This window comes from Lissotriton helveticus, chromosome 5_1 (genome assembly GCF_964261635.1).
Source record: "Lissotriton helveticus chromosome 5_1, aLisHel1.1, whole genome shotgun sequence".
In the NCBI taxonomy this organism is placed as follows: domain Eukaryota; kingdom Metazoa; phylum Chordata; class Amphibia; order Caudata; family Salamandridae; genus Lissotriton; species Lissotriton helveticus.
Genome location: NC_136065.1, coordinates 1,182,662,609 through 1,182,680,328, shown reverse-complemented (window position 1 = coordinate 1,182,680,328; position 17,720 = coordinate 1,182,662,609). Strand labels below are relative to the sequence as shown.

The 17,720-nt window shown below is 44.8% G+C and overlaps 1 protein-coding gene across 3 annotated transcripts in view; it reads left to right on the top strand.

Moving 5' to 3' along the window:
* The window catches only part of GFRA1 (GDNF family receptor alpha 1), a 396,539-nt gene that overhangs the window by 339,663 nt on the left and 39,156 nt on the right, over positions 1-17,720 (top strand). The window lies entirely within an intron of this gene.

The window sequence follows — 17,720 nt, the reverse complement described above, 5'->3', positions numbered from 1 at the left end:
AGCTGCCTTTCCACACGGTGCAGCAATCTTCACCTGGTTTCAGCACACTCAGCAGGAGTATTGATGAATCTTCTTCAGATCATGACGTGAAAACCACAAGGCTTTTAACATGGTTCAACAAGGTTCAAGAGTGAGGATGGGCGGTCGTGCTTTCAGTTTCAGGGCCGCCAAATTATGGAACACCTTACCGCTGGCGCTGAGGAGTAGGCAGGATCTGATTTCTTTCAAGAGGGATCTTAAGACCCACCTCTTTCCGAGAGCAATGTAGTGTATTACATCCGATGGAATGGTATGGTCACAGCGCCAGGATACCCTTTTGGGTGGCAGCCGCGCTTAACAAGTGTGGCTCACTGGTTAGAGGTGGCAGACCCTGAAGCAGAGGTCAGACCCGGGACCAGGGTTCAATTCCTGACGCGGCAGGGTCTTGAGCCCAAATATCCACGGACTCGATAATTCTCGTTTCGGTGCCTACTCGATCCATGGGTTCACACTCTGCAGCTCTGGGCATTAGTCTGCTTAATCTCCACTACGGCCCCCCGCGGCGGGATGCCTGGCTTTCACCTTGGGGAAGCCAGGACGGGTTCCCAAGGCAAGCGCCGAGATGCCTACGGGTAATCGAGCGCTATATAAGAACGCATAATAATAATAAGTACTCATACATTACATTCACATTACAAGAAAAATCTTCACGTGGCAGAGCAGCACTTTAGAGACCTGTCCATAAAGAAGAGTGACATCCTTGAGACCTCTACACACAAAGTAACAACAGGTATGGCCAGCACTGGTAAGAGCGGTGGGCGGGGCGTCGACAGATGACTGGATATGTAAAATGTAATAATAAAATAAATACAGCCACTTACCTTGCGCTCGCCCCATCACCGGTGATGTGGCGAGGGCAAGGTAAGTGATTTTATTTATTTAATTTTACTTATTTAATTTTACCTATTCCATCACCTGGTGACTTCCCGCCCCACCGCTCTTACCTGTTCTGGCTGTGCCTGAGTCACACTGTAGAGCTACACCAGTCCATTCCCTGCCCTGCTTCATACGTTTGCTCGTTTTCTATTGATGCAGGCTAGTGCTGCTTGTTTAAAGGAGCATCAGGGCAGGTTTGCCTGGGGCAGAACAATGCATTAATTACATTATGTCACTGTCTAGGGGTGTGCACTGCATACGGTTTGTAGAGAAGAGCATCATGGGCTGATTAGCTTTATGTACCTTGTGGGCACAGCTCTTCTGCGCGCACTGGTATCAGCACTCAGCCAGGCACCTGCATCTCAGTGCTGTTTGCATACTTGTTCTCCGGATTATAAGGGTACAGACAAACAAATGTAGGCTGGTTTTCACCTTTGCAGTCTCTGCGCCACATTAAAGGCGCCACAACTGCCTAGATGATGTCAATAAAGTGAGACCAGCCTAATATGTGCTCCTGGGAAATTGCTGGGGCTGGCATGTTCACACAAACAGCAGAGCTTCAGAATTTCTAAGAAGCCTTTTTTTTCTATTTTGTCTCATTAGCTCTTGGAGTGGCAATTAGTGTGAGAGGTGAGCCGGGGCTGCGCAAGAAATTCATGATCGCGTGGCCTGCAGCCATCATCCAAGGCCCCCACCCGTGCTTGTCACAAGTGGCACATATATTAGCAGCTCTGCGTGATGGCGATGAACCTGCTACAATTCGTAGTTCATTCCTTGCATCCACACAGGCGTCGTTATCTACCGCAGCATCAGGGCAGGGAAGACTTGGGGGGAGGGAGTGTCTTTTGAGCAATTGGACACCTTGTTTTCAACTACCCAAAAATATTTTTGAAAAGACCTCCTCTTTTCTGTTTAATTTCCTTGTATCTCAGTCATCGACACATGGTAAGCCTTGTAGTATTTATGAAATGAAATTAAATGAGAATTTATAAAGCGCGACAATCCCCCGGGGGCATCTAGGCACATATGGTCCAAAGACAGGTACTTCAAATCCTCTTTTACAGAAACAGGTGGCAGGGATAATTTCTAACTTGCTTTGTGTAAGGTGTATTCTAGTGTATGCTTTGTGCTATGTTATGTTGTAATATTGTGACATGTTAATGATGTTTGTATACCTCAGTTGTAAGTCCTGGGTGGCTGGCAGTGGGCAATGCTGAACTGGTCTTGGCTGTCTAGGCGGTGCACACTCGTGCAGTCTGGGCTGTCTGAGGCTATATTTCTGCATGGCACTGGAAGACTGAGAAGCTATGGGTGACTACCATGGCTAGCTCCCATGGATGGTTAGTGTTTGTACGAATGAACATGCACGACAAGTTGCCTTTAATTGTATTCAGGTTAGTGTATAACACAAGTTGCCATTAGTATAATATGGAAGGCTGGCTGGGCTTGAGGGTGAAAACACCTAAAGCAGCAAGATTCATAGATGTAGTTTTGACAGGGACACATCTCCTGCTTACTGACCTTTGGTGGTTTGGAGAATGTGTCTACAAAGGGAATGTGGCGGGGAGGTGGACTGTGGATGGGCAGCAGGATATCAATTGACCAAAATGTCAGAGACAGCAGATGTGACATAATGTACCATTCAACACCACTGATTTGACCTCTCATCCCGCTATTGGGTAAGCTGTTGGAAGGTCAGATCAATATCCAATAATGGAACACCTTGACACAAATAAGCTTCTGGACCCATCTCAATCGTGCTTTAGACCCGTGCAAAGCACAAGACCACTCTGGGCGTGGTGACCGACCATATCTAATGCTGTTTAGACAACATTCCTACACTACTTGTGCTGTTGTACCTCTCCACAGCATTCAACACTGTCTCTCATTCCAGGTTGCTGCAATGACTGCAGGAGGCAGGAATCCATTGGATGGCAGTCTCATGGTTCAAGGACTTTTTAACCACCGAACCCAGACTATTACTCTGGTATCCTATAAATCGTGCATCTTGAAACTTGATAAGGTGGTGTCACACGGCTCACACTCTTTAACATCTTTGTTCGCCAACCTCGATAAAAAGTTTGGCTTTCAACCACTGTCATATGCTGAGGATATGCAGCTAATAATCACCCCCGATCAAGACCTGTACAATGATAAAGCTAGTTTCTCAGCAAGTTTGACAGCCATTGCAACCTGGATGACAGAGAACTGTCTCCTGCAAAATGCCAACAAAACTGAAATCATGTTGTTTGGTAAGGCTCAACAGCTCTGGACACCCAATTGCTGGTCCTCTAAACTTAGCCAAGCTCCAACTCCCAAATTGGTTGTAAAATAAACATAGGCATTTGCCTTGATCAAGCACTCACTATGAAAGAACTGGTTGTTACCACCACTGGCACTTGCTTTCATATGCTGGGGCTGCTATGGAGAGATTTTCCCTTCCTCCCGAATTTGGTGAAGAAAACTCTAGTCCAAGCATTGGTCATCACCCGCTTGGATTACTTTAATGCTTTATTGAGTTCCATAAATGCGACTGTCTTAAATAAATTGCAAGTCATTTAAAACACAGCAGCACGTCTCATTGATAATCTTCCAACCCCTCTTTTGCACATGCTTATTTGGTTGCCGATTTGAAAAAGAATAATTTTTAAGGTTTGCTGCCTGACTCATAAATCCTTGCACAGTAAAGCGCTGGGTTACTTTTCCTCAAAGCTCATCCACTATCGTCCGGACGGATCCCTAAAATGTAGTGATAAAGCCTTGCTCACAGTACCAGGTATCAGGATATCCTGTTCAGAAGGTAGATACTTTTTTATATCTAGCCCCCCTTACTCTCATTCCACATATGTCAATTCGTGGGCCATTACAAATTCAGAAAACTTCTTAAAACATCGTTATTTCTGGCCTAATTAGTCTGATCATCTGTTTATGAGCTGCATTGAGCCGAGATTCTCTCTCCTGGGGTGACTTGTGCACATTATAAATTAAATTAACATAGCAAATTAACATCCCTACTTTAGTATTTAAACAGCCTCCTTTTTGCAGCTGAGCACTTAGAAAGCCAAGAAGTTTAATCTACAAAAAGTAAACAGCCCTGTTTGCTTTTTGCGTCTTCCACAGCCTTTATGACCCCTGAGAGTCCTGTCACTGATCCTGCTAGACCTTCTATCACATTGCAGGCCCTATGTAGCTGTTGTGACCTCTAGCGACCTCTTATTGGCATACAAGAAGGTCTGGGGCATGTAGGGTAGTTGGTAAGGCAAGGGGAGAGGGTAATGTAAGAGGTGGATTGAAAGCCATACGCTACTGATGGGTTGGCATTTGGTAATATTATGGATGAGGGGAAAACAAGATAGCTCATTGAAAAGGTCTGTGTGCTCATTTAGTAGCAGTGAAACAGTGGGTGCGCCAAGCCCATTTTGTTTTTATAGTATGCATTTTTGGACGGCTCGGCACTCAACAATTTCTTGAATTTCTGCCACTGTTGGGGGAACTAGTGTACAAGCACATTAATAGGTTGTGTGTTCTCACAATGTGGAGAGAGACTCAGTAGAGGGGATGGGGTTTTCTACCTTATGCACAATCTGTGTTTGTGTGCACAGTGTTGTTTGCTTGCGAAAGGAGTTCTGGAGAGTGTGCGTGGGCTTAGTGACCAATCACTTGATTGCCACCAGTGTTCCTTGTGCTTGAGTTATGGATTCTATGTGTGTTTTCAGAACGGCGAAGGGCTTCCTAGGCGGATCAGATTTTGTTTGCTTTCAGCAAACTCATGTGGACATGATCAGTAGGTCTTGTGTTAAGGAGTGCTTGCCAGTGTCTCCCTGTCCCAGTGTAAGCTGGTGTGTTTATTTCCGAATAAAGTGTGGTGAATATGCACTTTGTTTGTCTGTGTTCCATGCCCAGTGTGCATATCTGTATGTTCCTTTCACACTGAGCATGACTCCATCTCTCTGTCCTACTGCCTATGTGAGTCTCACCCACCCTGTCCTACTGTATGCTTCACATCCCTCCATTCGAGTTATCATTTGTCTCAAGCCTGTTTTATGCATTTTAGTTTGCTCGCTATTATCCAGGTATCCATATATTGTCTAACCAGTTGTCCATGTTTCCCTGTCTAAGTGTTTGTGTCACAAAAGTGATGCAAACCAGTGCTGTTATTTATCTTCCAGCGCAAAACTTATTTTGAGCTGGAAAGTTGTCTAAAAGTAATGCAAAGCAGCTTGAAGCATTGCATTGTGTTACTCACCGTCAAGGGGGTGGTAAAAGTGAACAGTGCATGGGCGTTCAAATGCAGCCACCTATGCTATGCTTTTTGATGCAAAACTCTATCCACTAACAATAGAAGACAGGGTATTGTGACAAAAATGAATGCCACTTGAAAGCAAGCGTTAAAAGGAGTAATGTTTTTAGTTCTCTTTTCTTTTCCAACTTTGCATGTGTGCTGCACTGTACAGTATACATACAATGAAGGAAAGGTTTTGAAAGTTGTCTAGGTGTAGTATTTTGGCTAGAAGGGAACCCTTCCAGTACAAAACCTAAGCTAGACTCACACACACTCCTTTTGAACTATGGTGCAAAGGTTTTGTGCATGGCGCTCGGCAGCAAAATTCAGTGCCGGCGCTAGGTACAGGGGAGGAAAGTGCCATATCTCTGCAGGTATGGGACTCTCCTGCTCTCTCACTATCAAGCAATGCGGTGCAGCATTTTTGGATGCTGCGTTGGGTGTCACTTTAGAAAATCTTGCCCGTTATGTCCACCTGTGTCCCTCGTCTCTGTGCGAAAGTATTCCCTGAACCCGAGTATGAGACATTGTACCCTCATATCAGGGCCTTTTTTGGTGTCTGTATAAGTGTGGTACCTCATGCAGATGCTAGAGCTGTGGCCTCCTCTCCCCTCAGCCCTTAGGGCTAACAGTCCTGAGAAGAGGAGTTCAAGCCGCCTTCTCTCTGTTTCCTCTCCAAGCAGTGCTTGGCCCAGTAAGGTCAGCCCAAGCTCTTCTTCTATGTTTAACCATAGACATTGCTGTCAGGGCCAGTGTCGGGGCACATAGGCGAGACGCCCGACTCGAGCACTCAGGAGTGTGTCCACCCCGTGCATGTCCGTCATGAAAGACGACTTATCGAATGTGCCAGGAGGAGGCTTCCAGGTGTCCATTCAGTCAGACCAGGTGGGAGATGTGGGCCACGGCTCTGGTGGAGGGTGGGTGACGGCAGCAGCTGAGGGTGGAATGGGGCAGAAGGCCCAAGTGGAATGGCTGGTGCCAAGCAGCCCTTGCAGTGGTCCGTTTTGCTGGGTGCTTGGGGTTCTGAATGGGCTCAGATGGGGAATGGGGATCAGGGACATCAAGATGGGGCAGAATGGGGCAGGGTGTAAGGAAAGGAGCTGTGTCAAGATGGGGCAGAATGAGGCAGGGTGTAAGGAAAGAAGCTGTGTCAAGATGGGGCAGAATGAGGTAGGGTGTAAGGAAAGAAGCTGTGTCAAGATGGGGCAGAATGAGGCAGGGTGTAAGGAAAGAAGCTGTGTCAAGATGGCCATAATGAGGTAGGGTGTAAGGAAAGAAGCTGTGAATGCAGGAGGCCAGGGTTCAGAGGCTGTGAGTCATTAAGTGCAGGATGATAGAGTGGTGTGCTTTACATAGCAGGTGGAGCCGGAGGAAGGGAAGTGTGTCTGTCTCCATCTCTCCGGATAAGGGTCTTCATGCCTTGTCCCTCTGTTTCTCGGTGTCGGCGAGCTGACTGGACCAGTGGACTTGTTTTCTTGCCTTCCTTAGTTTAATTTGCAATGTTTTTCACATAAGAGGGTCATATGGTTATTTCATAAAGATATGAGCTTCTGAAAACACTTCAAGGTAAAAGCTTCCAAGTGAATGCCCTCAAACATCACAACCACAGTGTAACAGGGAATTTCTCAAAATAACACCGAACACAGGCTCGTTCCCTCTTCCTGACTTCAGAAATCAGGAATAATGGTCAATTTGAGAAATAGGCATTTTCGCCTAAACCATAGAATTGCTTTCCTACAATGGGCCTCGATTTCAATGGACCATTCAATTTGAATTCCCAGCCTCTGTTTGGGTGGCGAAAGCCCTTCAAACGCAAAGATAACATTAAAATCTCCCGCTGTAAATCAGGCAATGAGAGACCTGCCAGGAGAAAGTCATCAGGAACCCAAAGTGCTTTTGTTCATTTGGACAAAGTAGAGTCTGTCCTTCTGTAATGGAAATTGACAGCCGGATTCGCAGATTACCAGCGCCATATTGAAGGCATCCTTCTCCTGGCTTGCTGGGCAACCTGACAGGGGGCCCAGGGGACCGCTTAGCTAATGGAGTGGTGCTGAAGGATGTGCTGCAGCTGACTCTGTGGTCATTGAACACACTGATGTCCATGCCGCTGCAGGGCAGACATAGCTTCGATGCACAGAACCGCGCAGGAACAGTCACTTAAGCAGTAGTGTGCGCTAACGTTCTGGGCATTATCATTGCGTAATGCCTTTTTGAACAATATATCACATCACATTCCTTTCTTGAGACTATTTAAGCCATCACAGGCTACTCAATTGCCTATAATGTAAATTATAAATATATGGATTCTAGTTAGACAGGCGCATACTGGTGAATCGTTTTCCGCAACGTGAATTATCTTGATGTTGTTACATTGTACAACCTTTACAAATCCAGAATTTACATCAATTAGAAATACAGATATTCATAGAAAGTAGTCAATAACATTTTGCAGCATGAAGTAGATAAATGTGTGTTCTTTTTTATCCATAATATGGTAGCATCATGTAGCAAAGAACATTACAATTTGACAACGAAAATCTACACTTTCTATGAATGCTTGTGTCAGGCAGCAGAGTTCCAAGGTTATCCATTCCAGATTTGTTTCTTTGGATACAGGCATTTGTTGTATTAATTTATAGAGGCATTATCAATATTACAGATTCCAGAATAGAAAAAAAGCACGGACGGGGGGATCCACCCATATATGAAACCGGGTAACTTTAGATCTCTGGCATGGTGATGTCAAAACTGACACCCAACGACTTTCACCATGTCATTCAGGCCAAAAGCTGCGTACCCAGTTACGGAATCGCAGCTGTTAGCGCTGGACATGACTTATAAGAAAAGCGCAAACCTTCAGCACACAGAGGAACATGTCATTGCTCCTCCTTATAAAGTGAATTCCGCATCCTTTGCAGCAGTTCTCTATGCTGACCCAATCCTGAAAAAACACAAGAGCACTGATTGCACCCGGGAAACACAAGAGCACTGATTGCAATGGGAATCTGGGAAAAGTAGATGTTGGTCAATGTCAATGTCACACCTTCCCAGAAATTCACTTTGGGATGTCAAGAGGAAAATCATGCAAAAAAAAATGATAAGTAGGGATGACAATGAATTAACACATGCATTAGTTACTTGCATATAACAATAAATACACATGGGTGTTGTCACTGCACTATACACAGATGATAATGATAGATATAAGTACAGGGGCTGGTGCATCAGTGGGCCATAATGTAGCCACTGTATCGGTGAAGTATTTTTATTTTATGGATTTATTCATAACGTTTTATATCACGAACTTGACTCTGGTAGGGTATCACAGCGCTTTACAAATCATTAGGCTAGAAGAAAGCATAACAACCAAGAAACACACAAGCTGTCAATATCCGTTGCAAATCGGGAGATGGTCAGTGACTTATAAACCAGGACGTTGACGGCGAGTGAAAGCCCAGGTTGAGACACTGTGTCAACTGATTATCGATATGTCATTGCTATGGAATTTGTCATTGTTATGTGCTTCTTAAAATATGGTAGACACTTTTACTTTTATCCTCTAGTCAAAGCTTAGTGAGGAAAACGATAAAGAAACTAAAGTAAATAAAGGAGATAAGTGACACAATGGAACAGGAATCAGTTTGGAAGATACTCAAAGAGCAATAACTAAGTAGCCAATATACCCGAGGTGCAGGCAGCAATATCGGTACGTGGATATATTCATAACTCGCGCACTGCTACAATCCATTGCTTACCTTTGTGCAGGTTGTTTTTGGAGACTTCAGTGATTGAGGTCCAAACTGTTGCTTACTTTTATAAGGGTCCAGGAAATCGGGGGTTCCAGGAGACTCATTCAGCTGTGAGGGAAGTTAAAGCAACCTTGAGCTTCTACAGATTACAGATGAGTAATTGGTAGAGATGTGTTAACGGGTGCATAGACACAGAAGGTCAAGAGGTGTTGAAGAAAGATCTCTGCTCAGGGGGCAGAGAACTGAGAGAAAATTCAGCTAGATTGCTAGATTAGTCCAGTGGCCCCTGACAGAGGCACCCTCTCCCCTTCCCTCTACTGCTAGCTGCACCCTCCACCAGCAGGTTCTGCCACTTCCTGTCGACTCACCACTCAGATCTGCAGCTGCTAGCTGACAAGTGAGGCAGTGATAGACAAGACCCAGATGCAAGACCATGAAGAAGAGGATTAATAATCTATTAAAGGGAATCTCGATTGAGGCAAAGCACCTCGGGTTTAGAGATCAGAGTGCCAGGAGTATCTCAACAAAGAAAAGAAGAGAAATATCACAGGTTATATCTGATCATGAGAAGGTAGCCGCAGGACTGGATAGAGTGAGCACTTTGAGACATGCATCCAGTTTATAAGGTACCAAGACTCATGTCTAACGGGCTGAGATCCAAGATGAGAGACAGCAGTGACCCGGTTCTTGTCTCTGCCCGCTATAGAGCTAAAATGAGTGTGAATATTGTTCATGTTGTTCATACATTTCTACGTTGGTATCAATCACAAGCTCTAGCAGCAATATATAGAATAATAGATGGATAACACTGAAATACGTGGGTGTTTTTCACCAAGGTGTTCTGATTGACATCAAATAGACAAGAGTGAAGCTTGCGTTGCCAATGATGTCACTCAGAACCCTGGGATGAAAATAATCCCTGTAATTCACTTTTTACCAATCAATAATGTTATGTTATGTATGGCCCCCAAAATCATCTGTCACTGCTATGGCCTCTGTTATGTATCTCTGTCTCAAGGGCTTTAAAAAAACGTACCTGTCATCCTTGAACAAGCCCCACCACCTCCCTGCTTCCTTCCTCCTCCTGTGTCTGTGATTCCTGTCAAAGCAGGCAAGCAGCGATGCACTGAAAGGATTCTAGAGAACACTGTCTGCCTTGCCTGTAGCCCTTTACGACATCACAACAGTGGGTCACCAGTTTTGTTATCAACAGTTGCTATGTCGTACAAGTGGGTTATGAGATTCAGAAACTGAGATAAATAATAAAGGCTCTCTATGAGAGCCATTCATAACAACAGCATGCCTCCTCTTGGAATAGACTAGCATCATCAAAAGGCCCAGCTCTCTGTGTCGCCTGTGAAGAGCCAGTGTGTAAATGCACAAAAAGACCTCAACAAAAACCACTCATAAAGCAACTAGAATGCTAACTAGAGATGAGCAGCAGGATATTTAAGGTTTGCAAAACATAATAAGCATTCTCTGGCAACGAACCAACAATTGAAAACCAATCTAGCGTGATTTAGGAATAGCCTCTTCCTAAAATGTGTTGGCTTCACCATCGCCAGGAGACACAAGACGAGAGATGTGAATTTAGAAGTACTGCATAAGTGACAAGAATACTCGTAAGGTAGAAGCTTCAGCATCTGGCTTCCTGTTTGAATCTACCGCGTCCATGCTTTCTATGACAACTGGTGTCCCTCCAACATGAGGAGTACTTCCTGTCATGGATGTCAAACATACACCTCTCTGGCCACACAACTCTTGACATAGTATATTAAACTCTAAAGCACCGCCAACAAACACAGGGCTGCTGTTACTTCTTTCCAGGTTTCATTGTTCTTCATCTCTTCATTTTAGATGGATTTTCTTTCACTAACCCCCCTGATAAACCCAGATTAGCCCTGTGATCATATTCCTTTGCTGTGTGCCATTTTCCTTTTCTTCTCTACTGGTATCCTGTTCTTTTCATGCTTTACTTCTCTTATTATTTGTTCATTTATTTCACCTTTCACTCTATTTTTGGAACTTTACATAATCCCTAAATCTTTTTTTTTAAAAAGATCTTTGATAAATTATGATATGGCAAAAATGAGGGAAAACATGAAAACATGAAAATTATGTCTGGGAGAAAATTAAATTGTGTTGCTTGATAACAGCAGTTTGGGCTTGGTGCAGAAATGTGTTCTAATATTTGACAGTTTGTACTGCACCACTTGGACCTTGGAGCCTGTTGTGCTTCAAAGCTTTCAACCGTTTTCGAAAATATATGTTGTCTGGTTTTGTTACAAAAGTCTCCAAGCTACAGTAAGGTTATCAATTATTTAATTTAGCTCATATTTGTGCTTCACACATTCAGCCTTCTTTCAAGGAATGAAAATACCAACCCTTTAATGCTGTTCTTTTGATTAAAGAAATGAATAGCACAGAGTTGGTTACTCCTGTGACACATAACACTAGAGCTTGGATACTCGTAAATATTTTTCCAGGGGCCACAAAATATGGTCTGTGGTGTGCCACATTGATGCCAATAGGGTGGGAGTGGGGGTTTGCTGTGGAATAATCTGTGGGCGGAGAGAATTTAGATTGGCATTAGAGAAGCAAAGCATGCACAGTCAGACAGTGTAGTCAGTAAATCACTGAGCTATTTTGAGGGTTTCCTTCCATCCTGCCATGTAAATGAAGCCTCTAGTCTCTAGAAGAGTCATAGATTTGACACTACTGTGTAATGCTATATCTGAATAGTTGTCCCTCTGCCGCACCTTAGGGTAAACCTTCTCTAGTTGCTATCACTACCATGGGAGAGTCAAGTGTAAAAAAGAAGTAACTTTAGTAATAATTTGAGTGAAATAGAATTGTACAAAGGGAATACACAAAACCTCGAATAAATCCAGGCTTTCCCTACTTGATCACATTGTGTGATCCTTCACAATTGATTTATTTCACTTTGCCTCCTTTTTCTTCATTACCACATGTAAGAGCACCATAAAATACATGCACACAGGATATGCACTATACAAAAACGTCTCGCGTTTGATTTAATAAACTATAATGTTGTCCATGTATACCAACAACCCAGGCCACCCAGAGGGGGGGCCTGGGTTAGATCACTATTGGCATTGTTGTCTGGGTGAAAGGAGGCATGAATGTTTCTACATTCATTTTTGAAAGTGATCACTTTTGAAAAATACTCCTCAAAGCACTCTGTAATCTGATGTACTAAACCGAAACACTTCGGAATGTTAATCACACACATGTTTTAATTTTGAATAGAATTTGTCATATTTTTAAAAGTGTGTTGCAAGGTGTCGTAATGTGTTTCTAAAGTAACGCAGGATACATTATTTGCTTCTTTACTTTTATTTCAGTTAGCTTGTAAATAAATGCTTGGCTGTCTGTTTAATATATTTCTGAATGTTAATACTCTCTCAAGTAACATGCAGCCCAGTGCAGTCATTCAGCACGGGCCCCCCTCCAAATGGCAGCTGGCACCTTAAATATTTGGTGGGGCAACCAACCAACCACTGGCCAGCATGAGGTGAATGCCAAATCTGTCAGTCAGTGCTCATTATAAACAGTGTTTTTAACAAACCACGACTGACCGCTCTGACTTTGAGGGTGAAGGTAGTGTATGTCATTGGGTGGACACTAAACCACTATAGAGTGAAATATCGTCTCTATGTGCTCACCAGCCATGTAGGGCTTATATCGCCTGTTATATTGCGTTCTCAGATATTGTCCATTCCACCCTGAAAGCGGACTGTCTATAAAAAGTAGGTCAATGGTGAAATAGAATTCGAAGCTAGACCAGCATTGCAGAAAGTACTTTATCCCTCCAACATACCTTAGTAGTTATATAAATATAAGTGCTCTCGCTTGTCTGGCCTCAATCTAACCATATAAACAGCAATAAGTGGTCTGCTAAATGTAGAGAGTGCCTATTTTAGAACCGGAACAGACAGTCAACCAAAGGACGTGACAACACCCTGCCATCATCAAAGTCCATCTTCCCCGCTCAAGTGGGTCAGATGACATCTCCCCGCCCCGCAGGTCAGCTATCAGTGGGGCTGCATTGTCCGCTCATGGTGCAAACTTAGCGAAGACCACAAACTGGCCACTTGAACCTCAGACCCTTTCATGAGGTGACACTGGCCACCATGCTGCACTGTTTTCCACTCCCACAAGAATCCCAGCAGAGTTTGTCTCTTCTTTCTTGGACCAAAACCCAAATTCCCCAAATCTGGGAAATGTCTGTTCTTCTTGAGCTGAAGTTGTCACTCTGTTGACTTACCTTTTTGTGTGTTTTTCACCACCTCAGGATACTCTCGTTTTTAAATTTGTCTGGTTATGAAGGTGTTTTCTACCATCTCTTTATAGGTGAGGCTTTTAGTATGATGACTGAGTGAAGGAGTGCACAGGTCTGCATGAGCCGATCTTTCTCAATCGCAGAAGTCCCTTCATGGCCATGATAATAGTATTGTATGCGAAGATGGTTGATGAGCTAGAACATACGAATAGCATTTGACCTGTTAATCACTTAGTTTATGAGTTCTTACTCCGGTTTCTTTTTATAACACAATCGTTGACCACTACTTGTCTTTAACTAAAGATCTTAGCAGTAGTATGACCTGCTCTCCAAAGATCTGCTGAGACAGTTCCGGCTTTTTCATAGTCTGTCCTAGCAAATTTCAGTAAATTGAGCACATGCCCTGCTTTTCAGGGACAAGGGACTCAATACAGCGGGAAGCGAGTTTAAATGTGTTCCAGTGCAGGGTTAATTAGTAGCCCTTATCTGACAGCAATTTTTTAATTCTGGTGATACTATAAAATGTAAATGTAAAAAGTTGCATTTAATTTTCTATTGATGCCTCATGATCTATGTCGTCCATGTTGGGGGTGCTGTCACTTAAGTCATGGGTGACCCTCTGCCAGTGCAGAATTGTAGCCCTACTTCTAAGTTTGTGGACTGTCCTAGGTTTTGGTTTTCAAACTCTTCTCACCATGTCCAGCAGGAGCCTCAACTGTTAACAATACTTAGTGTTTGTGTTTTTCTTGTCCCTGTTGCATCACTTACTGTCTCCTCCACCTCCGAACCACACTGCTATGATTAGATGGTCTCGCGAGACGGTAGAGAGTGAAATTTTGACTATGGCTCGGCGGTGGGCGGGGGGGGGGTCTCTTTCATCTGCACTGCATGCTAATGAGGAGCGGGGCCAAGTGTGCGGGACCTGCATGGATCAGCTGTGCTTGAAAATCCCCCAAGAGCTGGATGCTTGAATGACAGGCTGCTTCCAGTCTGGCGGGGGGTTAGGGAGTGGTGATCGATCGAGGAACGCAGTCTGACTCCATCGCACATCCATAGGCCGTGGCGTCAGATGGCAAACACTCTCAGTAGCAGTCCTCAGGGTAGAGGGTCTCACATACACACCCTCCCCTCCCATTGTATTCAATGGGACTTAATGTTGCAATTGATACAGAACACAACCCCCGAAGAAAAGAGAAATCCAATGACCGTCAAAAATATTTAATTGCCTTGAATACTTCGTTAATGATAATGCATATTAACAAATATAAAGAGGCAGTAAATGGCCAGTAGGATTTTATTATACTTGTCACCTTTCAACTGGAAAGAGATGTGATATTTTGCAAGATCAATAGCGACAAAAGATCACAATTGCCGTCATTACCAATGGCTCATTAATTCATATTGGCTCAGTACCGGGAATTTTTACAGACCACTCGTAATGAGAGACAAAATGTCTTTGCTGAAAACTCCCTTTTCTGCTAAATAATTAAGCATTGGCAAAGTCAATAGTATTTGCCTACACAAGAACTACTGGCTTTGCCAATGTCTTATAGGCACGTAGTACAGCAGCATGAAAGGAGGAGAGTGAAGTGAAGTGGAATGGCGTGAAGTGGCGTACCATGTAGTGACATAGAGAGGAATACCATACAATTGATTTGAGCAGCATAGAGTAGAGTGCAGTGGCATAGAGTAGAGTGCAGTGGTGTGCAATAGAGTGCAGAGGCATGGGTTAGAGTGCAGTGGCATATAGTAGACTGCTGTAGAGTACAGTGGTGTACAGTTCAGTGATGTAGAGTGCAGTGGCATAGAGTAGAGTGGTGCAGAGTAGAATGTAGTGGTGCATAATGCAGTTGCATAGAGTGGTGCAGAGTAGAGTCTTGTAGTGCAGAGTAGAGTGGTGCAGTGGCGTAGAGTGCAGTGGCATAGAGTAGAGTGGCATGGATTGCAGTGGTGTAAAGTAGAGAGGTGCAGAGTAGAGTGGCCTAAAATAGAACAGTGCGGAGTAGATTAGAGTAGTGTAGAGTACATTGGTGTATGGTATAGTAGTGGTGTAGAATAGTGTGGCATAGAGTTCAGTGGTGTAGAGTGCAGTGGGGTGGAGTAGAGTGGTAAAGAGAGGAGTAGAGTGGAGTGGCATAGAGTGCAGTGGTACAGAGTAGAGTGCAGGGGCATATATTTCAGTGGTGGTGAGAAGAGCAGAGTGAAGTACAGTGTAATGGCGTAGAGAGCAGTGGTGCAGAGTAGAGTGTAATGGCATAATTAGAGTGGTGCAGGGTGCAATGGTGTAGAATGGAGTGGAGTAGAGTGGTGCAGAGTAGAGTGGCGCTGAGTGTAGTGGTGTAGAGTAGAGTGGTGAAGAGTAGCGTGTAGTGGCGTAGATTACAGAGTAGAGTGCAGTGGCATATAGTAAAGTGATGGAGAGGAGAGTAGGGTAGAGTGCAGTGGCGTGAGAGTATAGGGTAGGGGTGGGGGTGGGTGGGAAAAGAAGCAACATAGAAGGGGGGAGGGTGGGTGAAAGGAAAAAGAAGCTACATGGATGGGAATATGGGAGATGGACTGAAGATACAAGCACTCATATGGAGTACTTGAGCACAAAAAAGTAGCTCCAATAACGTGAGTAGTGGATGGACGGGAGTAATTGTTCCATGCTCCATGGGAGGGCAAACACAAGAAGAGGACATAAGACAAGCATGCTGTGACAAACAGAATGAAGCAAATGTGAGTGGCGCTGAAGCTAACACATAGTAAGCTATAGGTGGGTTGTAAGCCCGCTGTATGGAAACAAAACTCTTGCAGAGACAGCACATGCGCTCTCCAGGCAAAACCTAAAAAATGCCTTCACACAAAGATGCAGTAGAGAGGCACCTGTGATGATCTATGACTGAACCCTGGGGAATCCAAACCTCTGTCACAGTGGTCAGGTTTTGTATAGCACCAGGAAGACTCTTGTGATGCCATTCAGGAAGAGATCTCCGGGAAATCCTACCCACTTTGTTAAATGGCCACTCCTAGGTAAGGCAGTGTTGCAGTAATATGGGAGAATTTCTTTAACCCCTCCCATGCTCGTGACAGAACCGCTCCATCACGAGCCTCGGGCGCGCTGTGCTGGTGACGGAGCGGTTCCGTCACGGCCCGCTCGGCGCGCCTGTGCGGCGCTGATTTCGCGCCTGCGCTGGACATTCCATTGAGCGGGCGGGGCCGTGACGGAAGCGCTCCGTCACAAGCACAGCGCGCCCGAGGCTCGTGATGGAGCGGTTCTGTCACGAGCATGGGAGCGCCGCGCGGCCCCCCTCCCCCCTAGCACTGTGGCGGAATTGCTGCTGCAGTGAAGGGGTTAAAGGGTAGTGCGTATGAAAAGATCAATTTCTATAGTGTGGATCTTTGATAATGCTGTATAATAAAAGACAGATATAAAAACATGGTCCATAAACACTACGTGTTGGCCTGCTTTTTGTAACAATCTGCAGCAGATAGGTGCTATCCCAAGCTAATAAAAGTTGCTTGTTATGTTATGTTATGTTATGTTAACTGTTTTGTAAAGCGCAAACAGCTGCCCCAGCAACGGGGCGTCCCGGCGCTAGACCCATAACACAGCCAGCTGAAACGAGAGACGAGACCTACAAAGCGGGAAAGAGATGGGTTTTGGTCGCTTTGCGGAAGGCTAACATATTGTCGATGCATCGGATGTGGAAGGGAAGGGAGTTCCATAACTTGGCCCCCAGTAGTTTGAAGGAACGCCCTCCGATGCGGCAGAACTTTATGTGGGGTACCATGGCTAGATGTTGCCCCTTGGACCGGAGATTCCGTTTGGGAATATAGGGGGTCAACAGTGGACGGAGGAGCTCTGGACCTTCGTTCTTCAGGATTTTAAAGGCGAATATGAGGGCCTTGAATTGGATGCGGGTTTCGATGGGTAGCCAATGAAGTCTGTGAATGGTCGCTCTCGCTGAGCACCTTCTAGGAAGACCTACTATAGCCCTTGCAGCCGAATTCTGGATCCGTTGGAATCTCTTTATTTCAGTTTTGTTTGCTCCTAACAGTAGGACACTCGCGTAGTCCAGCCTGGACAAGATGGTAGATTGTACGATAAGTTGTCGCGTTTTGGAGTCAAAGTATCCTAAGATGGAGTTGAGACTTCTCAGTAATCCAATGCAAGTTGCGGCAACTTTTTTGGTGTGCGACTGGAAGCTAAGAGTAGAGTCCAGCCATACTCCTAGATTTTTTGCTAGAGTTTTCGGGAGGGGTGCTGGGCCCAATGATTGGGGCCACCAGAGGTCATTCCAGTTGTCACTGTTTTTCCCCATAATCAGCACCTCGGTTTTGCCACCGTTAAGTTGGAGGCAGTTTGCTGTCATCCACTTCGCGACGGCAGTCAGTCCATCCCTGAATCTAGTGGCCTCGGGAGAGGGGGCCTCATTGAGGCTGATGACCAACTGAGTGTCATCGGCGTAGGACACCATTGTGAGGCCCC